This window comes from Sycon ciliatum, chromosome 10, assembly GCF_964019385.1.
Source record: "Sycon ciliatum chromosome 10, ocSycCili1.1, whole genome shotgun sequence".
In the NCBI taxonomy this organism is placed as follows: Eukaryota; Metazoa; Porifera; class Calcarea; order Leucosolenida; family Sycettidae; genus Sycon; species Sycon ciliatum.
In genome coordinates this window covers 11,402,123-11,429,160 of record NC_088652.1, presented here as the reverse complement: position 1 = coordinate 11,429,160, position 27,038 = coordinate 11,402,123, and the positions used below count along the sequence as shown (strand labels likewise).

General features: G+C 47.1%; 1 long non-coding RNA gene across 1 annotated transcript; it reads right to left on the bottom strand.

Moving 5' to 3' along the window:
• Positions 1 to 1,243: 1,243 nt before the first annotated feature.
• On the bottom strand, positions 1,244 to 26,864 carry LOC135826422 (uncharacterized). Its single transcript, XR_010555292.1, has 7 exons — positions 25,722 to 26,864; positions 15,766 to 15,867; positions 12,234 to 12,422; positions 11,994 to 12,058; positions 7,773 to 7,916; positions 4,035 to 4,162; positions 1,244 to 1,514 (listed from the first exon to the last, which is right to left on the bottom strand). It is a non-coding gene; the product is annotated as an uncharacterized LOC135826422 (long non-coding RNA).
• Positions 26,865 to 27,038: the final 174 nt, after the last annotated feature.

Genomic DNA, 27,038 nt, shown 5'->3' with positions numbered 1-27,038 from the left:
GGTACCTTAGGCCGACCCTGACGGAGTTTGGAGGCCAGATAGCTCTCAGTGAGGAGAGAAACATTCGCGTGGCGATCGACTCTCCGTAAAAAATGCAAGCTACATAGCGCCGACATACTGCAACAGCTACGATTTCAGCTACTAGTAACTAACGTTACTTCTCGATCTGCTCCTTCACAAAGTTCAACTATTTACTAGTCCTGACTGTTGTAGTCTGAAGCTGGAGTCTCATCGCCCACCTACAGGTAGCTTTTGGAGCTGATGGATTTCCCGACTTGGACTCCTTCCGCAAACTCTCGCAACATTACTACAGTGTATGCTGTGTTTCCGCACGCTCGTGTCGACATGTCACCTATACTGTACATGTACCGGGTCGCGGAGGAGCTTGACGACCTCCGCAGACTCCAGGTTTCCGAAATACTGCCGTCGTCTTCGTTGATGTCGCTGGTGACATTCTCCCCTTGCAGGACGTGCACATAGTTGTCGTCCTGGGGGTAAAGACTATGTTGTCTTTCGAAATAGTTCTTCATCACGCTCGCGCGAATGATGTTTCTCATCATGAACTCGTTCCGACGGTGTGACCAGGTGACACGGCGATGGTCTTTGGCGGGGCACTGGCTTGGCCAAAACGATATCTTCTTGTGCAATATAACATTGATCGGCTGCAGATGAGTACAGTCACTTCGTGGTTGATCCTATAGGAGGGCAGCTGCCAGGAAAGAGGCAGGACTCATCGAAGACGAAGCGCTCGCAACAAACAATAGCACTCGAAATACTTCGTAAGATTTAGGGCCTATCGCTTTGAGCCACAGCGCTCACAGCCTTGCCTACTTCATCAAAGTGAGCTCTACATGTTCGTTGACCTCTTCACACTACACAGAAGAGCGAAACAAGGATATCTCTAAGCATTTCAACTCCAACAGCAGACCATTACCAGTGCGAGAGAGAAAACTACAAAGGGCTTCGCTTTCTGTCGCATCGTCTCTCTTGCATGCAACTAACGAGAAAATCGTGTACTTACCCTCGCATTCACACGCGAACTATCAAACACGTCCTCTGCCGCATGCTGATCAGGTAGTGCCATGTATGTGTTGTACAGTGCACTCTCAGTTGACATGCCCCCTTTCGAACCCAGACAATCTTTTCGGGATTGGTCTATTCTACTCGGACAACTCAAATTCAGACACCAACTCTGTCTCGTCCCTAAACCGGTCATATCTGGTGGAGGTAGGGGGGGGGGGGTGGGGGTGGGCTGGAGAGGTGGATGCCCAGTGCGCCTTCGTGCCCGCCGATCAGCGGCATGGCGGCTAGCCCGAGCGATGTAGGCGGCCGATCGGACTTGCCGCTGTGTCCGCTGCGCCCGACGTCTGCGGATGACACAGCGTGCATCCTCTGGCCGGCGGTCAGGCATCAGGAGACAGAGAGGTTGGGGAGGTGGAGGCGGCGGCTGTGGTGATGTAGATAGCGGGGGTGGCCTGTAGAATGGGTGCTGGTGCACCTGCACCGTGAGGGGACTGCACACCACGCAGAACACAGGAGAAGAAACACAGCAACCAACAACCAAACCAGAGACAGAAATTTATGGGCTAGACTCCACAGAGAACGAACACTATGCCGGAGACAGCGAGGACGAATGCTCGGCTGAAGGAGAATACTTAATATGACGGTGGGCGCTGCAACAGAGAGGACGAATACCCAGCGAAAGAGGAATAGTTAAATATTACAACGGGCACTGCAACAGCGAGGACGAACACTCAGCTGAAGAGGAATACTAAAATAGGACAGAGGACACTCCAACAGCGAGGATGAACACTCGGCTACATATCTTAAAACAAGGGTGTAAATGAAGAGGGCAGACGGGGAATGGTGACTCCTGCCATGATGGGAGCGGGGGATGGGTTACCCGGGGCGTCCACAGGTGGGGGGTTCACAGGGCCAAATATTCGCTTTAATCTATTCCTGTGGACGGTCATGATGGTGGTGCTGCGGGATGAATGGATGCCAAGCCGTTTAATGGTGTAAACTAGGGGGGAATGAACAACATAAACTTGCCACGGGCCATCCCAATACCGGAACAACTTAGGGCTGTCGCCAGCTTGGGGGTGTGGTGTCGGTAAAGCCAAACAAACTGTCCTACATTCAAAGCATCGGCATTTGCTTTGAAATCACAGTTGATTTTAGCACGACGGTAGCCTACATCCAAATGTTCCCAGACTAACCTATAGGCGGCGGTCAGCCGATCTCTCAACCGTACCGCATAGGATGTGTGAGTGATGGAGCTGGGAATGGTATATGGGGCTGGGCAGATCATTGATAGGGGCAGACGGGCCTCCCTCCCGAACAACAGAAAGAATGGGGTATAACGAGTGGAATTGTGTTCACTCGTATTGTAGGCTAATTGGACCAGTGGCAACATCATCCCAAGAATCACAATCAGCTGAATCCATAAAAGCACGGAGCATGACCTGAATGGTGCGGTTTGCTCGTTCAATCATGCCATCACACATAGGGTGATATGTGGTCGTTCGAGTCTTTTTCACATTGAACCGCGTGCATGATTGAAGAAACAGCTGTGAACAAAACTGTGATTGCTTTTATTGCTTTTATTTTACATCGCAAGTCAAACGAGCAATCATGCCCAATCTTATGATCCTTGGTCCGAATGGATTTTCTCAGGGGCTCCAAAACGGACAAAAATCCGCTCCACTAAGGCCACGGCTGCAGTTCGGTCCGTAATGTTAGGTAATGGGATAATCTCTAGCCATTTGGTAAAGTAAACCCCAATGACGAGAATACACTTATAATTGTTGACAGTGGTAGGTAAAGGGCCCATATTGTCCTCTGCAATGGACTCAAACGGCTCGCCGGCTTTAACACGAGAAAGTTCTGCTCTAGACAGAGGCCGGGGGTTCTTACACACTGCACAGACATTACAGTTGCGACAAAACAATGCAACACTGGTAGACATATTTGGCCAGTAGCACGTTAAGCGGAGTCTAGCTAACGTCCTATCTACTCCAAAGTGACATATAATCTCAGGGTCGTGGGTTTGAGCCCCACGTTGGGCGCCAATGTAGTAAATGTTAGACTACAACTACTACAACTATTGCTACTATTACTCTCAGTCTTATCTTACACAATTACACTCGGTAGGCTATCAGAACGATTATATCATTACACGCAAGTCACCGGAGAGAGACTGAAGAACTCAGAGAGATCAGAGTACAGAACTGGGAGAATAGAACTGAGAGCCAGACTAGAACAAGACTGCGAGAATAGAACAAGCTCTGCACAAGCCCAGCCTTCAGGGTATATCTAATACTATAGAGGGGGAAAGGGGGTGCATGCAGTAAGTGGGAATAGGGTGAGCGGGGAAAGGGGTGCATGCAGTTAGTAAGTCAAGTACTGAGACAGTCGACTATAGTATCTAGTTAGAGTGTGGACAGTTTGTCTTAACTCGTATCAAGAATACATGAAAATCAGAGTGTGCAGCTCGGATGGGTGGCTGTCATGGCGGAATTCCGTGATAACATAATTTTAGTGATGTAATGCGTACAAGCATGATTCAAGCAGGTCTCTTTCTGCACAACTGCAGCTCAGTTGTACGCACTACGCCATTTCCCGCCTCACATCTGCACCAAATATGGTGTAATCCCGGAATTCGGCCGTGACAGACACCCATAGTAGAAAAGGCCCCAAGCTGCACACTCTGGTTTTCATGTACTCTTGCTTGTATCCATATGTCCTTTTCCTTTCCACAAAATCTCTGGCCGGGAATACGCCAAGGTGGATTGCCGGCTCTCTATGCCATGCAACACCGCTGTTGGAAGAGCAGCTTTTAGGCCAGCCCCATTGCAAAACAGGTAAAAGCGCACCGAAGCTAGGAAAACACAAATCGATGAAAGAGGCAGATTTCTTAAAACAAAGAGACTAGTTGTGAAGGACACAACATTTTCAGCAGTCAGCAGTAGGAGAAACTGCCATGACGAAATTTTCCTGGCAAAACTATAAGCATGCAGCAATACTACGCTTACATTTTTGCGCCATACGTTCTGAGACAGAGTCCTTGACTAGCTCGTCACTGGCCGCACTCAGAGCATCGAGCTGGGGGAAGGTACTTGTACTGGGTGGCTGCGGGGGACAGTTCTCGGAACCGAGACATCTGTAACCGACACAAAGCATCAGAGACAGTATTGTGAAAACTAGCAATGTGATGTCTGAACAAAATGTAATTGCCAGACTCAGCTTTAGCCAGCAAAAACTTTAAAGTTTTCACCGTAACAAGAATGCAATGGCTATTATTTTTGTTACGGCAAGACCCTTTCCGCCAAGCTTGCAGAGCAGCCTCATTATCACAATAGAACATAAGCAGCCGCTTGCCAGACCAAGCATGAACCCAAACAGCGCAAGCTAGAGCAATGGGAACCAGCTCCGCAGGAAAGCACAAATTTAACTGCATTCAACCATTCACTGCAGCGCATGTGAAGCCAACAGTAGCAGTAGTGCCAAAATGCAAATTGCAGACTCACTCTGCGCATAATAATTATCCCGAGACCATCACTCAACACGCTTGGTTACTCCAAGCTGGCATTTATAGGCTCGCCACACTGCAGTAAGTGGTCGAGGACAAGTTGCAGAAATAGATTGAGGGAATAAAATATCAAGGTAGATTGAGATGGATGGACGGTTCAAGGTATTCGTCCTAAGGGATCAATCTGCATATACAGTCAGACCTCGCTGAACCGCACGCATCCATTTTCCACAAAAATATCCTGATAGGCGAGGGAACCGGATAATCAAACACACATACTGTATATATTATGCGTGACATATGCTGCAAATCGGCAGCCAACAATTTTCTTCCGGTGGGTGAGGGATCCAGATAATATGGACCTTTCGCATTTGCTACGAATCGAATGCGAAACGAAAGTTTGATCCGGCTCGTAATCGTTTCGTTGAAAGCAGATTTAGGTTTCGCAAGTCGTCATGCAAATGTGCATGGCAACTACGAATACGGCCGGTAGCTTGGCGTACGGGTGTTTACACGCACACGTGCATGGATCATGGAATCAAGGGAAAAATGTGTACCTGGCCAAGTAAATGTGTACCTGACGGATTCGGAGCGCGCCACGAATGAAGAGGCTTCCATTCGTGAAAACGAGCTCTCCGCAGGGACTCTGACGAATCCTCGAACCCAGGTGGCGAATCAGCATTGGTTTCGTATCCGTACGCGGGGTGCGAAAGGTCCCGAATAAAGGACCAGAGAAAGCGAGGTCTGACTGTACCCCTGTCCCAGGGAACGTAATATAGTCCGGGCTGGCTTTTAGTTTTAAAACAGGATAGGCGAGGGAACCGAATAACAGAACATAACATTACAAACTCTACAGTGTATTATTCACTTGGCATATCAAAAGATGTGACACCGTGCGTACATGTATATGCGTGACATGCAATACAGTTACCATGCATATTCTGTAAAAAAAGCGAGTCAACAAAAACAACAAACCCCTTTTGTTTGTACAACTCCCTGGTTCTGGCTTCTGATATGCCACGTGAACCCTTTTGACCACAAAACCATGCCCGTTATGTGGGGTCTGGTTATGTTGTAAGTGTAGCCGATATGTTGTAAATTGGTTGCCTGGAATCTTCTTCCGGATAGTGAAGAGTCCGGATCAACGAGGACTGGATAAGCGAGGTATGACTGTACTCAGTACTGGTGTAGGTTGTTATGTCTGACAAGAGGTCGAAAATGCCATCACAGCCACCAGGAAACCACAGATATAATCACAAACAATCCTATATCAAGGGAAAGGTGTCAGTCAGCACCGACGCAATCCACACAGTCAAGTAGAGCCAATTTAGTAACTGAACGTTTCCGTTCCTTCTCATCATTGTTGTTGTTGTTGTTTCAAGTCTTTATTCTCACGATAGCCAGTGGCCAATAAGAGATAATAGTGTAAGAAAGGAGAAAGAGTGAGGAAGAATTGGGTGGGCAGGGCCTAGGGGTTAATGACTACTTAAGTGTACGGGCAGAGGTGGTCGCCACACGAGCATACAGAGTTGTGTACTTTTAAGTACACAACTAAAGTGTACGGGCAGGGGTGGTCGCTACACGAGCATACAGAGTTGTGCAACAGCAGAGATATCTCGGATTTGAAGGGAGAAGGAGAAGGGATTTCGCGAAGCTGGGTGGGCAAGCAATTAACTTAAAGTAATGAAGGGCCTTGTAGAGGGGAGAATGGAGACAGCGGTCAGTCCGCGGAGTTGGAAAGTGCCAAGTACGAGAGCGACGTAAATTATACGAAGGTTGCATGTTGCTAGCAGTATGCAGCGAGAGTTTATGTGGTGGGGCATAATTGTGGTGCAGAGAATGCGCGAAGAGTATATGTTTAACTTTAATGCGTGAAAATAATGTTGGCCATTTGATGCGATGCAAAAGGTGGGAGTGTTCTAAGTGTGTGTAAAGGGGAAGGTGGAGACATATTCTGGCGGCTTTCCGCTGGAGTCGTTCTAGCCTGTCAAGGGAAGTGTGTGACAACGGTGTGAGAGCATTGCTCGCATATGAGAATATAGGTAGTATGTATGTCTGATAGATGTGAGATAAAGAATCACTGGTGAGTGTAGACCTTAGTCTAAAAAGAATATTGAAAGACTTGAGTGATTTTTTGACTATGTATTCAACATGCTCCGTCCAACGGAGGTCAGACTGAAAGATTATTCCGAGGTGTTTGTATTTTTGACTATGTATTCAACATGCTCCGTCCAACGGAGGTCAGACTGAAAGATTATTCCGAGGTGTTTGTATTTTTGTGCTACGGTAAGCGGACTATTCTTGAGGGTGATCTGGGGTAGCTGTTCAGGGGGGGGGGGGGGGGCGGTTATTGTGGTAGAACGGGAGGATGACTGTTTTCTTTGTGTTAACCAGCAGGTGCCATCTTTGAAGCCAGTCTCCAGCTGCTGTGACACTCTGTTGTAGGTTTCGGGTACAGTATTGAGGAGTTCTCGCTATGGAAATCAGAGCGGTGTCATCTGCAAATTGGCTAAAGGTGGTGCCGGGATTCTCACATGCGTGTGGAAGGTCTATGGTGTAGACGAGGAATAGAAGCGGCCCAAGAACAGATCCCTGAGGGACGCCGGCAGGGATCTCGAGGAAAGGCGATAGATCGCCATCCACCTGGACCCTCTGCCGACGCACCAACAGGTACCGTCGGAACCACTCCAGGGCGTTACCCTGGACACCATAGTGGGAGAGTTTTGCTAGAAGGCCGGCATGCCACACACGATCGAAGGCCTTGCTTAGATCAAAAAAGCAGGCTGTGACGTGTTTCCCGTCGTCTCTCGCAGTGGAGAGGGTATGCAGGAGACGAGCGAGCTGCTGCTCAGTGCCGTCTTTCTCGCGGAATCCGGACTGCTGGTTGGGCAGGTGGGGTGTGATGTGCAGAGTTGTTTGAATTTTGTTTGAATTCTTTATTCTCACGATGGCACCATCGCCAATAAGAGATAAATTGATGAGAAGGTGAGATTGTGTGTTGTTGTTGTTGTTACTTTATTTTACTTCACCAGAATTACAGGCAGTAGAATGCCTTCTCACTAGACAAGGTCTAGTTCTCACAAATGATGAAGAATCATAGGCTTTACTTTTGTGTGGATTGCGTCGGCGCTGACATCATTTTCTTCGAAATTGGATACGCCTCCAATTATTTCCTTACAATCATATATCACAGAGAAGAAAACAGAGACAAGAGACAGACTGCACAGTCCCCAAGACGTACCTGATGTGAACACTCAGGCTTTGGTGAGACGGGGCGCTAGGACCACGCACAGGGATAGGCACGGAACTGTAGCATAGCATGACAAGACACTGGTCCAACGGAGACTGGCAGGGTAGCACAGGAACGCAGCAACGCTAAATAAAACTGAAGGCAACCATAGAGGAAATACAAACAACAACTTTTTAACATATTTATCAACTTAACTTCTAGCGAAAAATGCACTGATACCAATGTTGAAGGTCCTAGGTCGATCGGAATAGCCGTTCCTGAGTTATACCAGCCTTACCTTTGCACTTAATTTGGTGACATCGTGATGACATTATTAAGTTGCCCAGACAGGGCCGGATTTATGACGTCAGAGAGATAGACTTTGAATGAGAGTAGATGGGGAAAAACCAATTTCTCTGCAACAATGAATATCATGAATTTTTTTGAAGTTGGGATACTGGTATGGTGCCTTATGTCCCATACCTTAGGTCGAAAAAGATCCGACTTCTTTGGGACAATGGAGAGCCGAAATACTGAAAGTTCCCCATCTACTCTGATACAAAGTCTATCTCTCTGACGTCATAAATCCGGCCTGGACCGCCTGGTCTCGCAAGTTAAAGACGTCATCATGATGTCACCAAATTTAGTGCAAACTTCAGGCTGGTTTAACTCAGGGACGGCTATTCCGATCAACCTGGGACCTTCACCATTGGAATCAGTGCATTTTTCGCTAGAAGTTTTGGAGTTTTCATTTTAGGGTGAACTTCCCCTTTAATTAATTAACAATGCCCCTCAACCACAAGATAGAGTCTACAGTGAAGACTGACAGGAGCCACACACAATACTGCTTAATTATGCAGAGCGCACTCCAAGTCAAAGACCTCAGAACACAGGACACAACATGATGAGAACATGCAACGTATGGAGACCCATACAGTGTGGCCAATAGGACACAGCCCGCACAGGATGGAACAGACAACAGGATGGAACAGGCAACAGGATGGGAGTATGCAACGTATGGAGACCCATACAGTGTGGCCAATAGGACACAGCCCGTGCAGGATGGAACAGACAACAGGATGAGAACATGCAACGTATGGAGTCCCATACAGTGTGGCCAATAGGACAGCCCGTACAGAATGGAACAGACAACAGGATGAGAGTATGCGACGTATGGAGTCCCATACAGTGTGGCTAATAGGACACAGCCGGTACAGGATGGAACAGACAGCAGGATGAGAACATGCAACGTATGAAGTCCCATACAGTGTGGCTAATAGGGCACAGCCCATACAGGATGGAACAGACAACATGATGAGAACATGCAACGTATGGAGTCCCATATAGTGTGGTCAATAGGACACAGCCCGTACAGGATGGAACAGACAACATGATGAGAACGTGCAACGTATGGAGTCCCATACAGTGTGGCCAACAGAACACAGCCGGTAAAGGATGGAACAGACAACAGGATGAGAACATGCAACGTATGGAGACCCATACAGTGTGGCCAATAGGACACAGCCCGTACAGAATGGAACATACAACAGGATGAGAAAATGCAACGTATGGAGTCCCACACAGTGTGGCCAATAGGACACAGCCCGTACAGAATGGAACAGACAACAGGATGAGAACATGCAACGTATGGAGTCCCATACAGTGTGGCCAATAGGACACAGCCCGCACAGGATGGAACAGACAACAGGATGGAACAGGCAACAGGATGAGAACATGCAACGTATGGAGACCCATACAGTGTGGCCAATAGGACACAGCCCGCACAGGATGGAACAGACAACAGGATGGAACAGGCAACAGGATGAGAACATGCAACGTATGGAGACCCATACAGTGTGGCCAATAGGACACAGCCCGTACAGGATGGAACAGACAACAGGATGAGAACATGCAACGTATGGAGTCCCATACAGTGTGGCCAATAGGACACAGCCCGTACAGAATGGAACAGGCAACAGGATGAGAACATGCAACGTATGGAGTCCCATACAGTGTGGCTAATAGGACGCAGGCGGTACAGGATGGAACAGACAGCAGGATGAGAACATGCAACGTATGGAGTCCCATACAGTGTGGCTAATAGGACACAGCCCGTACAGGATGGAACAGACAACACGATGAGAACATGCAATGTATGGAGTCCCATACAGTGTGGCTAATAGGACACAGCCCGTACAGGGTGGAACAGACAACACGATGAGAACATGCAACGTATGGAGTCCCATATAGTGTGGCCAATAGGACACAGCCCGTACAGAATGGAACAGACAACATGATGAGAACGTGCAACGTATGGAGTCCCATACAGTGTGGCCAACAGGACACAGCCGGTAAAGGATGGAACAGACAACAGGATGAGAACATGCAACGTATGGAGAACCATAGAGTGTGGCCAATAGGACACAGCCCGTACAGAATGGAACATACAACAGGATGAGAACATGCAACGTATGGAGTCCCATACAGTGTGGCCAATAGGACACAGCCCTCACAGGATGGAACAGACAACAGGATGGAACAGGCAACAGGATGAGAACATGCAACGTATGGAGTCCCATATAGTGTGGCTAATAGGACACAGCCCGTACAGGATGGAACAGACAACATGATGAGAACATGCAATGTATGGAGTCCCATAATTATAGTGTGGCCAATAGGACACAGCCCGTACAGGATGGAACAGACAACATGATGAGAACATGCGACGTATGGAGTCCCATACAGTGTGGCCAACAGGACACAGCCCGTACAGGATGGAACAGACAACAGGATGAGAACATGCAACGTATGGAGTCCCATACAGTGTGGCCAATAGGACACAGCACGTACAGGATGGAACAGACAACAGGATGAGAGTATGCAGCATATCGAGACCCATACAGTGTGGCCAATAGGACACAGCCCGTACAGAATGGAACATACAACAGGATGAGAACATGCAACGTATGGAGTCCCATACAGTGTGGCCAACAGGACACAGCCGGTAAAGGATGGAACAGACAACAGGATGAGAACATGCAACGTATGGAGTCCAATATAGTGTGGCCAATAGGACACAGCCCGTACAGGATGGAACAGACAACATGATGAGAACGTGGAACATATGGAGTCCCATACAGTGTGGTCAATAGGACACAGCCCGTACAGAATGGAACATACAACAGGATGAGAACATGCAACGTATGGAGTCCCATACAGTGTGGCCAACAGGACACAGCCGGTAAAGGATGAAACAGACAACAGGATGAGAACATGCAACGTATGGAGACCCATACAGTGTGGCCAATAGGCCACAGCCCGTACAGAATGGAACATACACCACGATGAGAACATGCAACGTATGGAGTCCCATACAGTGTGGCCAATAGGACACAGCCCGTACAGAATGGAACATACAACACGATGAGAACATGCAACGTATGGAGTCCCATACAGTGTGGCCAACAGGACACAGCCAGTAAAGGATGGAACAGACAACAGGATGAGAACATGCAACGTATGGAGACCCATACAGTGTGGCCAATAGGCCACAGCCCGTACAGAATGGAACATACACCACGATGAGAACATGCAACGTATGGAGTCCCATACAGTGTGGCCAATAGGACACAGCCCGTACAGAATGGAACATACAACACGATGAGAACATGCAACGTATGGAGTCCCATACAGTGTGGCCAACAGGACACAGCCAGTAAAGGATGGAACAGACAACAGGATGAGAACATGCAACGTATGGAGACCCATACAGTGTGGCCAATAGGACACAGCCCGTACAGAATGGAAAAGACAACAGGATGAGAACATGCAGCGTATGAAGTCCCATACCGTGTGGCCAACAGGACACAGCCCGTACAGGATGGAACAGACAACACGATGAGAACGTGCAACGTATGGAGTCCCATACAGTGTCGCCAACAGGACACAGCCCGTACAGGATGGAACAGACAACAGGATGAGAGTATGCAGCATATCGAGACCCATACAGTGTGGCCAATAGGACACAGCCCGTACAGAATGGAACAGACAACAGGATGTGAACATGCAACGTATGGAGACAAATCAGTGTGGCCAATAGGACACAGCCGGTACAGAATGGAACAGACAACAGGATGTTAACATGCAACGTATCGAGACCCATACAGTGTGGCCAATGGGACACAGCCGGTACAGGATGGAACAGACAACAGGATGTAATAAAGCACCACGTACCGGAGGACTAGTCAACGCTGATGGGAGAAGTGGCACCCCCTGAGGCAGCTACGGATGCTAGACCTCTACAGCCAGACCAGCACCAATGATAAAACAAAAGGGTACACCACACCAGGAAGCAAGTCAAATAGAGGTGTGTGAACAATAACCACACACCACAGAAAAGGACACAGAACAAAAACTCAATCACCGACACCATAGGCACTGCAAAATCCAAATAGGAGCAAAATATCAACTCACTGAGGACACCTAGCATGAGGCAAGCGAGCAAGCAACCTCCTGCCAATGTTCCACCGTGTAACAACAATTTGCCGGGCCGCGCTGGCCAGCGGACTGTAGGGTAGGGCTATTACACCTGGACCTCGAGACCAACGGGACCCTCGGGCGAAGGATAGCGGAACGGGCCAAGGCCGACCGAGCATAACGTACCTAGTGAAAGCAGGAGGGAAAAAATTGAATCATAGCGAAAAACGACCGTGAAAAACAATGTAGAACATCACGACTACAAGAAGCCTTACTAGTACCCCCCCCCCCCCCCCCCCCCCGCCCTGAAGGGTGTATATGACAAAAAGCCATGTGAAAGCCATGTGAAAACTAGAGAAAACATAAGAACATTAATAAAACAATGAGAAACTGTAAACAACTACAGAAGAAACACAAACCCATGCCAATCTGACCAACATGCATTTCTTGTGCATCTACGCCTAGTGTACGGGCCTGAAAGATGGAGCTGTTGTACACACGGGCCGGGAATGCCCGCTTCGGCCGCTCGGCAGCAGCTTCGTAGTGGAGGTCAAGGGTCGAAGACCGACGGATACAGATCAACTCCCCAGTGATCACACCTTTGCCCATACTACAGGGGTGGTTACTACCGGCAAGCATATACAGGAAACGATTGGTGAACTTGAAATGAGGCTTCACCACCATGTGTCCCTCACTACGGAAAACTGTGGTGTCCAGGAACTCAATGCTATCATGTGCCAGTTCATGCGTAATGTTGAGGGCCGAACACTCATTTATCCTATCTAGAGCATGCTGAACTTGACCTTCGCAACCATGCAAATCGCTGTTATCAGCAAAACGTGCCCGCATGCGTGCATTCAGCTAACGTGTACAACGCATACATCAGTGCAAGCATGAAGAAAAAAAAGCAGCGCAGCGCTGATATGATCACACGCATGATCAGTCAACGTAACCATACTAGACAGTGCTGCCAACTAACGGGGTCTGTTTTGCGTACCGTTTTTCGTATTTTGCAGTGTTTTTTCCGTACTGCCGGCATGCATGCCGTGTGCATGGCTTGTGTTGTGCTTTTTTGACACTCACATGCTTGTCGGTGGCTGAATTAGCTAGTGCAAAACATGTGTGATTTGTATCACGACATGATATTTTGTATCACATGTACTGTAAATGCAGAAATTTTCGGTGGTGTAATATTTTCGGTATTCTCCAAAATCGGCGGTTTGGCGGAGGGACATTTTCGGTAAACCCGCGTTCCAGGTAAGTGTACTAGTACTATACCGACATTTTCGGTGTGTTTTATTTTCGGTAAACATTTCGGCACCGAAGTTACCGAAAATAAAACACCACCGAAAGTCCCTGCTTTTACAGTAGTCGAAGCATGTCAAGCACTTGCTTTGGCACAGGGATTTTCATTGCTCAGCTCGCGCTTGCCATGTTTCTACATACATATCTGTAAGCTGATTGATCCTTCTCAATTTTCCGTGCCATTTTGCTCAAATTCCGTACTGCGGACGAAGGAGTGATTTTCCGCACAAATGCTGAAAAATACGGGAGGTTGGCAGCACTGCTTAGAGATAACAATAATAAATATGGTGACAGCAAAAGTCCACGTGCGAAAGAGCAGGCGCAACAAAGAAAAGTAAGCGCAGGACACACAGAAATTCAAATCGAAAGGAAATCGAAAGGAGGCTTGCGCCCTACGTCAAGGTGACAGCAAACCCCGTTAGGGAGACAGTCCTAGTACAACGTAGAAAAAAACTAGAAATACATAGAACGCAGTGGAGTTGCTGTGGAGAACGAGAATGAAAGCAACCAAGTAAGTACTAAGGAACTAATTTATTCTGTGGTATCCGACAAACACGCATAACAAGCACTGTATCGTAACAACGTACTTGTATCTCAAGGACAGTACTCACGTCGTATCGCAGACGTAACGACAGGCATTTTAATGTAAAACGACAACGTATTTGAACAGTCACAACATTAAATATCACACTCGTAAATCTTGCACACTCCCTCCTTAACAACATGACAACTGACACTCATAAATCTTGCACAGACACCCATAAATCTCGGTGGAGAGACAACCTCCTATACAAAAATACCTACCGATAGAGTTCTGTGTAGACCCCATGTGCACATATGTGTGGGTGAGCACTGGTAAACGGACAGCTAACCCTAGCCTATGTACAATACATGTAGAATGTAGACCCCATGCAAAACAATAAGTAAATAAAAACAATAGCAACACATGAGGGAACACTCTGAAATAGAATGTGTGTCGTTGTGATAACACCATTTACGAGTGTCGTTGTGATAACATCATTTACGAGTGTCGTTGTGATTACATCATTTACGAGTGCGTTGTTACGATACAGTGTTTGTCGGATAATAATATCAATAACAATACGCTGATATAATTAGTTGCATAGATAGTACTTACATTGTTGCTTGCATTCTCGCTCTCCACAGCAACTCCATTGCGTGCTGCATTCTATGTATTCCTATTACTTGGTCCGCGTCAGCAATATTGTCGCTTATCTTTCGACAATTTGAACTTAGACTTTGGACATGAACGCATGCACCTGAAGTGATAAAACTTGGTACGATGGACGGTAAGGTATAGAATGACAAATAGCTGCGAAGAATTTATTGTCCAAGGAAGGGTTCCTACTTTTTTCGGTCCTCCTCGTCGCTGCTCTCGGCGCTGGCAACAAATATTTTTGCTCGGGATCGACTCTCTTGCTTTTGCAAGCTCATCTCTCTTCCGCTCCGCTGCCTGGCTATTTTCTAAAGAGAAGTCAATCGTGACGGTCGCCTTCTCTAAAGGACTTCGCCTGGGCAGCACGACAGCCTGTGTGGTTCAAATCAGACGCCGTTCTTTGCAAGATTTTATTTTGAACGACGACGACGCCTACAGTACATGTACTTGCAAATCTCCACGACGCGCTGGATACTCCGAGCGAGGAACTGGAGGTAAGGGAGCTGCGATCTCAGCTTGATGAGCGATCCCTGAGGTGAGCGATCTCGGCCGTTCAGCAAAATGGAGCTGATTCCGAGTAGCCGATTACTTTCTTGTGGCTTGCGCTGCTCTTGCCTGCACAGCGTAACCAGATAATCTATTTTGATGCGGCGCTGTATCAATCAGAATCACCCACCTGTCGCTCTCGAAATCCACTCGAACTCTAGCTAGACCTTTCAGGTACTAGCAAACTAACTTGCTAACCAAAATTGGGATGAAATGGGCTGCCAAGTAAGCATTGGCGACATATAAACAAAGCTGAATGATAAGCGACAATATCGCTGACGCGGACCAAGTATGTACACTGACTCTCTCTCTCTGACAGGGTTTGCTGTCACCCTGTCGCTGGGCGCAAGAACCCTCTGACAGACTAAACCGATTCGCTTCATCTTAACTTAACTTTGTTTCTCCTACCTGGTCGCTTGGTGCACTGGTCTGTGTGAGCGATGGTAATGGTGGTTTGTGGAGTACAGTAGTGAAGAGGATTAGACAACTACTCATCCTTACCCAATCCCAAACGTCAGCACTCGGCGCTGCTCCGAACAAGGAGGAACACTGGAGAGATCGTCCACCAGCTACTCTCTCGTCCTGTGATCAAATCACCTGATGCTAAAACACAAGAAGATAGGAAAGGCAAGTAGAATAAGTGAATCAATAAATAAAAAACAACAATGCAAGTTTGAACATCTGCAAACGTCACGGACGATCCGAACAAGACCAATGATATACAGTGGGTATCGGTTATAGCGTGGTCGTGTAAAAACATATACTGCCTACAAGAATGAACTCTCATGTTTTAATAATCAGAACATGGATTTCAAGCGCACATTTATTCTTACAAGCAATTTATCCCATACCGTAAAAGCCTGTGTATAGGCCCACTCGAAAATACGCCCACCCTCCGTGTACACGCCCAGTCAGGGGAAGTCGACACTTTTGTTTCAAAATAGCGCCCAGGTATGCCGGCAACACCAGTACATGTACAGGTGCTGATACCCAATACACTGCTATCCCTATTCCAAGTATACGCCCGGTTCCAAAATAACGCCCGTGCCCTTGTATACGCCCAGGAAATCGAGGCTGCTATTCTATACGCCCGGGGCATATACACGGGCTTTTACGGTAGTAGAATATATCGGTCCTAAGAATGGGCTTTGTGTAGCAAAACATGCCAGATTAGTACAAAGTGTATCGCCTGTAGTAATAGCATCTGTCCAATTCCGTTCTGATCTGACTCTCGTTGTGTCGTAGTGCTGCAGATTCAACTGTTGTGGTCATGTAACTCATTTTGCATAGCCACATGGTAAGCCTATGGGACTATGACCAACCACATGCACAGAAGTACTGCGTTGCATGTAAGATGATCTTCCTGCCCTTGCGCACATGCATGTGATATGCCACACTTGATTTATCGTGTGTAAGAAATATCGGAAATAAGAATAGAAAGTCGTTTTTCAAACACCCACGCTATACCCGATACCTACTGTACCTAGAAATTCTAGAAGGCACTACTAGTAAACATCCATACCTGCTCAAACTGAAGAGGACAACGTAGAAGAGGGTACAAGAGGACACTACTAAAGTGTTCCTGTAATAGCTATTATTATAGCTAATATTCTAGGTTCAGCCCGGTCCCATAGCTAAGTGGTTAGAGCATTGCTCATGACAAGCAAGGTCCCGGGTTCGAGTCCTGGTGGGTCTGGCGATTTTTACCCTTTTCAGGCAGTTCACTTCCCCAACTGATCCTTTGAATTTGAAGTTCTCCCAATCCTGTCAAAAATGTATCACTCTCTTTCACTTCTGGTAGGGTCCAGAAACTGACCATGGTTGGTCCCCTGGGGGAGGGAGAAAGACCCAAGTGCCAGCAGTATGTGTGTCATGTGTTGTGAGCTGCCTTTGGAGTGAAAAACTTGTCAGCGCCTTCTAGTTTCAGCCCGGTCCCATAGCTCAGTGGTTAGAGCATTTCTCGTGACAAGCAAGGTCCCGGGTTCGAGTCCTGGTGGGTCTGGCGATTTTTTCTCTTTTCAGGCAGTTCACTTCCCTAACCTATCCTTTGAATTTTTATTTTTTTTATTTTTTTATGATCCTTTGAATTATTATTATTACAGTAAAACCTGTGACTAGCGACCACCCCTTGGTGCCCGGAAAAGTGGTCGTTAATGGCAGGTGGTCTTTAGTTAGAGGTTTGCACCGCGCGACCATATATGGATCCCATTATATGATATGTATGTCAAAATGCAGATAATACAATCCCCCACCACTTGCGCACTGACATTCTTCTTTCAGATCATACAACACTTGGAGAGAGAGAAAATCAAGTTTTTTATACACCGGAAGCGATACGACCTTTTGACACGTATGTCGACTCACTGGGTTTTCAGAGCAGCGCTGGCCTGGCCAGGCAGTGCACTAGTCACTATCGACTCCATCCTCATCTGTGTGCGACTACACTGGCAACTGGTATCAGTGTGTAGATCTACAGTGGAAACTCAGTCGCTCCGACTTGGATGTAGTGTAGCGTAAACTGTAATGGTGTGTACCAGTATGTGATGCGGCGATGTTGCGAGTTTTCGCACCTTTCACTGTAGACTATTATCCGCCATCGTATCCTGGCCTGTGTTCCGTACAGGTGAGTACATGCTAGCTAGCCAGCACAGACTGTCAGCGTGACCTGGTGTAGTGGTGAGTCTGGTGACTGAGCTGTGTGATTGCACTTCGACAGAGAGCCGCTCAGTCTTAGTTTCTCCTTCGAGTAGTAACATCGATCAAAGAGCGCTTTGGATGCGCTCTCCAAGACGTTTCCTATCATGTTTGTTCTTGACAGCACTTGAAATTATGACAGGTGTAGTGCAATCCACACTGATTCTACAGTAAAAATGAGACTGCGCTCATTTGTCCAGCTGTAGTATCGAAACGACCATGGAAAATCATCAAAATTTCGAGAAGGAGCTTCAAGCAATGTTTGATTTACTACATCGCGGTCGCTAGTTACGGGTCAAAATTCGACATTGGGACAAGAAAAGGCGGTCGCTGGTCGCGTTCAGCAGGTAGTCGCTAGTCACAGTGCATTTTGAATGTGAGACCGTCCGTGCCTGACAAAGTGGTCGGTAGTACCAGGCCGGTCGCTAGTCACGGTGGTCGTTAGTTACAGGTTTTACTGTATTATTATTTAACTCGGATGGTGAGCCAATTAAATGATTGTGAAAAGAAGGACAAAATGTTACAAGTTATGACTAACTGTCCACCAACGTAACCAGATCAGTTTTGTGCCATTTTGTTGCACGCGCTGACTGCATGAGATCTGGTTAAGTTGGTGGACAGTTAGTCATAACTCGTATCATTTTGTCCTTCTTCTTTTCACAATTATTATTGTTTATACAAAAGAGAAAGACCAAGGAACTACAAGTTACGCTATAATGTCCACTAACACCATCAGTTACTAAACAATCAGCTCATGCGATAACATTGCACGACACTGACCGACTGTACTGACGTTCTTCAACTAACTGGCTAACAGCTCTAGCACATCTTGGATGCGCACTCCAACAGCCTTCCAACTTGGAAGGTTCAAAGTTATAGAAATAACATGAGGGGAAGGTGAGCGCAACCAAGATAAGCACGAGCTGAAAGTCTCAGCTGTGAAGGACGTTGGCGGATGTTCATGCATGTCGATGATGATCCTGGCAAGACCATTGGACAATACGGTCAAACCACGATTCAAGAACGCAAAGCAACATTCCACACAACTTGTGTGGCTCAAAATGTGCGAAAATCAATAAAAGGGGAAGCTATGCGAACAAGGATCATGAAAAACCGAACGCCTCAGTAAAACAGCACTGTACTTCGACTATGACAATTTAGATGGACAATAAGCAGCGGTAACAAGTGTCATGACCCGGATCAGACTCGTCGTAAAAGCGACCACTCATTGAGTTCAGCAGCCAAAGCTAGACTCCGAAATATTCCTGAGTTCTGTAAGAACCATGATACGTCCTGCGAAGGATTTGGCACTTTCGTTAGTTGAGCAATCATGCCTTACAACTCGTGGCCTAGAGTCGCAAAGTGTTGTTGTACGTCGGCAACCCCTTCAGTACAAGTCGTCAGCATTGTACTCACTACACCGTTGAGCTTGAGGGGGCCACGCTTAGTCCCGCAAGGGAGCTGATACCTTTGTTAGTTGAGCAGGGAGTGGCGCCTCTTCTCGTGTTGTAAGACGCAAAGGGTCGACAGTACTTTGCGTACTCTAGACCCCAGGCCCGTTGGAGGGAACACGGCATTGCCGTCGGCTGCTATGTTTGGGGGGAAGAGCCCATATTGGGTGAACCGAAGGACGCAACTACGCTTTCCGCCTGTACTGCTGCAATGCATCCCAGCCACCGGATCGCGGACCAAGATCATGCCAGCATTTGGAGATCACTGATATTCACATTTGGGTGAGCGAGCTCCCCGTAATTATTGATCTTTGTACTATATTCTAGTTTGGCAGATTGCACATATTGCACCACTGTTTGTAATATAGAAATAATACGCATTCTTGCCGCTGTATACTTTTGATCACGTAAGGGGTGCAGCACTCCGCTGGTTTGAGAGCTATCTCCTGGGCCGGAGGCAGCGGGTCCGAATCGGAAGCACAGCCTCCGACTGACTTGACATCCCTGCAGGAGTCCCTCAGGGATCGGTACTCAGCCCGCTGCTATTCCTCGTATACACGATGGACCTACCAGCAGCTTGCAACTCCCAAGCCACACGAAGCAGCCTCTTCGCCGACGACACCGCCTTAATCGCTAGCGACCACTCAGCAGCGGCAGCAGAGCGAGCGCTCCAGTCCAGTGTGACTAAAGCCGCTAAATGGCTCGACACCTGGCACCTGACCGTCAACGAAACGAAGACGGTTGTGATGACACTGTGCGGTGCTTTCCCCCTGACAATAACATTGAAAGGCAAAACACTGAACAGAGTCCAGTGCCAGCGACACCTGGGTATCATCGTTCAGGCCGACCTGAAGTGGTATGCCCACATCCAGCACATCGAGAGCAAAGTTGCGCGCACTCTCCATCTCTTGAGACGGATTCGTGGACGTCTTTCACCCACCGCCCTGTCAGCACTGTACACCACGTATATACGCCCCGTTATCGAATATGGTTCTCTGGCTATGTCAGCTATGAATGTTCTGCAACAAGATGCCCTCGATCGTCTCCAACGACGGTCAGCAAAACTCTGCCTCCGACACCCCTCTTCAGTCCTTGCCACCACAGTTCGTTACTCCACCACGTCACTTGGCCTACCCTCTCATCCCGCAGGAAGCTCAAGCAGCTACTCTTTGCACACACCATTGCTGTCAAACGATCCCCGCCACACATCCAGCTTGCGACCTCAGGCTACATCACCGAGCCACCAAGCCGAGAATTGAGGCGTCATCGAGTCTTTGCCCTCCCCACCACCCACTCCACCCGCCTTCAACGTTCACCCTTGTACTCAGCATGCACTCAGTACAACCACCTGCCACCACACTGTTACTCCCACCGAGAAATAAATGCATTCAAAAGAGAAGTTACCCCGATCATAGTATCATCTATTTGCACATGCTCCAACCCTCGCTGTAGCCCAGCCTAGGTATAGTATTTTAATCAAGGTATATCGCCTACCTGCCCTCGCAATGGATATACTTTCCTCCTCGTCTTTACTTAAATGAAGCACCCAAACCACGGCTGCCACTAGCCACTGTTTCTCCCGGTTTATTGCATTCACTCTGATTGATAACACAAAGTACTGTCTCTCTCTTATTGCCTACGGCCACCGTGAGAATAAAGATAATAATAATAATAATTTGGAAAGGATTGGGAGAACTTCAAATTCAAAGGATCAGTCGGGGAAGTGAACTGCCTGAAAAGAGAAATAAAACGCCAGACCCACCAGGATTCGAACCTGGGACCCTGCTTGTCATGAGCAATGCTCTAACCACTGAGCTATGGGACCAGGCTCAGTGGTTCAGCCTGGTCCCATAGCTCAGTGGTTAGAGCATTGCTCATGACAAGCAGGGTCCCAGGTTCGAATCCTGGTGGGTCTGGCGTTTTTTCTCTTTTCAGGCAGTTCACTTCCCCGACTGATCCTTTGAATAATAATAATAATAATAATTTTACAAGAAGTCGGAGGCGGATAATACTTTAATAACGAAGGTACGTGTTGGATCGTAAGTATCCACGCAAACACACATCCAGTCAAAATAAGGCACTGGTCAAAGTATTCGAACGTTTTCGGTCCCTTCTCATCAAGGATTATACAGGGAATGGCTCAAGTTGGAAAGACTAAAACTTATATAGCGTAAAGATATGAGATAACAACACTCGTGACAAGGTGGAAAATTGTCAAGTTCAGCACGACACAAAACTCGAAGGAAATAATTATAGTGACAAGAACATAGTGAGCAAATTAGGTTACATTGTTAACACCTCGACGAGGAGTAACACCAAACAATTGTAGCGACAACACATTTTCTTTCTGTACGCAAAGTTCAGGATCTAACTTACGGATATACAAAGCCTCTAACACAGCCAGATGCAACGCACATCTACCACGTGACAATATTGAGAACACATTATCACTGTACAACTCACGACAATTGGTACGGGCTGACAGATGTTGCTTGATGGACGAAGTGCGATTCTTAGCTCCGTTGGGTGTTGTCTCCTCCAATGTCCCGTCATCTCGCCTCTTCGCGGCATCACCACTATCCGTCTCTTTGCTTTTTCGCGGCCTTCCACGTTTTCTGACACTAGCCGTTGTGTGCGCGATGCCCAGTGTCCTTTCAGCTACGTCTCCTCCATTGCGGATTTCTATTGATCTTCTTACTCCAACTTGTCCGGTGTTCGATATTGAGGTTCGTTTTCGCGGTCTACCACGTTTTCGAATATTGACTGTTGTTGTCACTTCTGTTGTCGTTGTACGTGCGTCCTCACCAGTCCGTATTTTTACTTGGCTTCGCGTAACCCTTCCCGACGCAGACAGATCCTTTGTCAATTTCGGTGGTTTACGTGTCGGTCTTTCACCATCCTTCTCGCTGTTCTCAGCTGGACCCTGCCCTACACACGCGGAGGAGGACGGGCATGCAGTCACATCTTTACAGGAAGAGGAAGATCCACCGATGGACTGGACAGCACATTTTGGAGGACGACCACGGCGAGGACGACACTCACGCGCATCAAGCGGAACAAAACTTAACGGCACATGTTGACGAATGCACGCGTGTATATCCGTAAGTTAGATCCTGAACTTTGCGTACAGAAAGAAAATGTGTTGTCGCTACAAGTGTTTGGTGTTACTCCTCGTCGAGGTGTTAACAATGTAACTTAATTTGCTCACTATGTTCTTGTCACTATTATTATTTCCTTCGAGTTTTGTGTCGTGCTGAACTTGATAATTTTCCACCTTGTCACGAGTGTTGTTATCTCATATCTTTACGCTATATAAGTTTTAGTCTTTCCAACTTGAACTTGATGAGAAGGGACCGAAAACGTTCGGATACTTTGACAAGTGCCTTATTTTGACTGGATGTGTGTTTGCGTGGATACTTACGATCCAACACGTACCTTCGTTATTAAAATAAAAATAATAATAAAAATGTAATCAACGCAATAAATAGAGTAAGCTGCGCACTCAGTACAAACACCATAAGCAAAACTTGTTTTCATGTAAATAAAGAAGCTTGTTCCTAAACGTTTTCGTCGCCATCTCATCAGAGGATTACTGGCAAATCAACAAAAGCTCTTAACTCAATATATATACGCACAATGCAAGTAATAATTTAGACCCTAACTAGCGCGATAAAATGAGAGCTGAAAGAAACATTACACCATTCAATAATAAAAATAATAATAATAATGTAGCATATATAAGGAGCTGTTTTGCTAACATTCATCCTCGATCCGGGGAGCTCACTACTCTCTCGATTCTCGACTCTCGGGGAGCTCACTACTCCTTCGATTCACTCTCGATTCTGGGAGAGTCACTCCGACTCTCTCCTGTTTTGGCCTTTGACTCTTCACGCTTGATCTTTTGATCCGTAGCATTGCAATGATTCAATAAACACTGTTCAAGTGGAATTAGAAACCTGTCAATCTGTGTAAGCTAGCTAACTTGGATGGCGACTATATTGGTCGTCTACCTGGGGAGCCACTAGACTGATCTAAGCCAAGTCACAAACTCGCCAACGCGCGGCAATGACACAAGCAGCAGTTTCACACAACGATCGTTTCGCCGTACAGATAACGACGGCTCATCAGGTGTGCAGGAATAGACTCAGATGGAGAGCCAAGGTTTAATTTATACAAAAGAGAAAGACCAAGGAACTACAAGTTACGCTATACTGTCCACTAACACCACCAGTTACTAAACAATCAGCTCATGCGATAACATTGCACGACACTGACCGACTGTACTGACGTTCTACAACTAACTGGCTAACATCTCTAGCACATTTTGGATGCACACTTCAACAGCCTTCCAACTTGGAAGGTTCTAAGTTATAGAAATAACATAAGGAGGGGAAGGTGAGCTCAACCAAGATAAGCACGAGCTGAAAGTCTCAGCTGTGAAGGACGTTGGCGGATGTTCATGCATGTCGATGACGATACTGGCAAGACCATTGGACTATACGGTCAAACCACGATTCAAGAACGCAAATTGTTATTATTATTTTGAAAGGATTGGGAGAACTTCAATATTCAAAGGATCACTTGAGGAAATGGACTACCTGAAAAGAGAAAAACATCGCCAGACCCACCAAGACTCGAACACGGGACCTTGCTTGTCATGAGCAATGCTCTAACCACTGAAAAATGGGACCAGGCTGAACCTAGAAGGCGCTTTCTAGGTTCAGCCTGGTTCCTTAGATTAGTGGAGAGAGAGAGAGAGAGAGAGAGAGAGAGTGAGAGAGAGAGAGAGAAAGAGAGAGAGAGAAAGAGAGAGAGAGGAATTCATTTTATCTGCAGAAAAGGTGGGTGGGTCGGGGCTGAAAAATACTGAAACCTTTCGTTCAGTAAAAACAATCAGTAACCCCGGACGGCCCCTTAGTATTTTTAATTTAGGGCTGAAACGATCATGGATTTTCAAGTATCAGTTACTCTTTAACTTAGCGATCGATTAATCGATTATAATTGTTAGCAAATAGTGTCAGAATGTTTTCCAAAACTTACTCTGTTTCCAAAAGCTAGGCCTTCATAATACCAAAAAATTGCAGTAGTCACAGGGTAGCTCAGAAACATGGCTGTTATGAAGTCAATTTAACCTCAGAATACGCACCATGCCCTTGGCAACTGCATATTCACAGTGGAAACTGATTTAAACTTCACAAAACAAGGGTTTTCACTTTTCGGTACTTTCTGGACTCAAAATCCTTAACGAGTATCGTATTATCTCTAATATAAGCACAGTCTCCAATAATAGCACGTCTCCAATAATAGAACACCCTGGGTTAGGCATTCGAAAAATAAAGTGCTCAGTCTCCATTATAAGCACACTGTGTAAATTCATTATCTGTACCGGCGAAACCCCCCTGAAATGTGTGTGTCTGACATGAATTTGGCATGGCAACATGCCTCTGAAATAAGGTTGAAATAATAATGGAACAGTCTCCAATAAAGGAACGTCTCCATTAATAGCATGGGGCGGAGGTACATTGAAAAAATAAAGGACCGTGCTTATATTAGAGAGATGAAGTTAAGGCTAAATCAAAATTTCACCAGTTGTAGTCTTCGGGGTGCTGAGTCGAATGGTCTTCGTCCGAGGAAGCTGAGACGCTCCCTTCCTACTTTAATCCCAATCGAACTCGCGCACTTCCACCGAAACTGGGTGACTGCGCCCTACTAGATGGGGGTTTGTATGCAAAATGTCACTAAAAGCGCCATTTCGTTCTTATAAAAGCACGGATGACCGCGATAGGCCCATATGTTGTAGTCTTTCGGACGCTGAGTCGACTGGTTTTGGTCCGAAAAGGCTGCGATGCAGCATTCGGCCCTTATTCCCAATCCAACATGCTTGAACAAGCGGTCATGTGCTCCTGCGTACACCAGTCACCTGGTCACCGTGCCTGCAGGGTACAACTTACAGCCTGTTTGCCCTTTTTGGGTGCAGTCCTGTCACTCGAGTTGAACTTGAGTTGAATCTTGGTGTGAAAGTTGTCGCCTGCTGGCGCTGTGACCAGGTGACTTGGGCACGCAAGAGCACGTGACCGCTTGTTCAACCATGTTCGATCGGGAAATTTGAGCGTTAACTTCCCCTTTAACGTAACGATCACTTGATTGATAAGGAATTATCGATCGCTTACCGAGTAATTGGTATAGTCGTTTCAGCCTTAATTTTATTTTACAATGCTGCAGGTGTGTACCACCGTGTTCTATAGCAAAGCGCTGGATACCGCCAACAGGCGACATGTTGCAGTCAAAGATGACATTTCAAACGAGGCTTACCTTGCATTGCGTTTCTTCAGCAAGCTTGGTGGATCGGCCACTTTGGAGGAGGCCACCTGATAAGTCTGTCACCATCACAGACTTGAGTATGGTGTATACCTGCACATACTGCAATTTCGACTGCTGGAGCTCGGATAGCCAGTAGTTGCTGGATGGCTCGGCGAAGGACTTTGCAAATGCCTAAGTTACAGTTGATGGTGTTCACAAAGTGCTCGCGCAGCATCGCAGCACGACAACACAACGCTCATACCAGTTGCTGATGCGTGCATTTAGCATCTATGCATGGCGATTGCTGGCAGACCACCTTCATGGCAGTAAGCATCACCACATGTCAACAGACACCAGGGTCGTCACACACAGTGTCACCACAACCAACCTCACCATTGGAATGCTGCTTTGCCCAGCTAGACTGACTGAAGAGAGAAAAGCTGAATGCCTTGCTAGTGGCAGTAGAAGCTGTGTTGTCAATAAGTTCAGTACGAACAGTACATCCGAGTGGCTCGCCAATCAGACTCACGAGCAGCAGAAGCAGCTTTTTGCCAGTGCAATGAGCGGTGATGTGTCCCACAAGTCTCTTTACAGGCAGCGCCGCGAAGAAATTCGCCAGTTCCAGCAGCAGCAAGTACAACAGAAAGAGAAGGAACAGCTGGACCGGGGAGGCCAACAACCAGCAAGAGAAGCTGATGGTCAGTACGGAGATCGGCAGAATCGGCCATTGGACGACTGCCGCCACTATCACCACGCAGCTCGTCAGTCTACCGACAGTCTCTGCACTGAAACACAAATCCTGTTCCGACGGATCGTGCTCAACTAGGACACGGACAAACCTTTGTTCCAGTGGTCCGAGTATGCCAGAAAGGTGCCAGTACAGCTGTCAGCAACTGGCGCAGGATCTGCTTGCCTTGATCCAGAGTCATGGGTGCTCGCTCGGAATCCTGGGTGAGTTTGCTAATGGTTGTTGTTCATGTTTTGATCTTCGCATTTCGTCATTTTAGCTTCACTTTTAAATTTTCTTCATGTTCGACAATCATAGCAGACGCGTGACCTTCTCTTCGCTTACATTACTATCTAGTTCAAATAAATTCGTTGCCTTTCGGCTAATTCACTACCGTCACATTACCCACTACGAGTACTCTGAAGCCGGGGAAAGGAAAAGAGCAAATGGTTCCAGACCTATCCTCCTTTGCCTTCGACGGCAGACAAGTGTTTTCCACTTTTTTGAACAGGAGAACGGAGCGCGAGCGCGCGGCATCGATGCATCGCGCATGCATCGATCATCCCACGCCATTCATTTTCATTCCGTCGACCGTCGCGTCG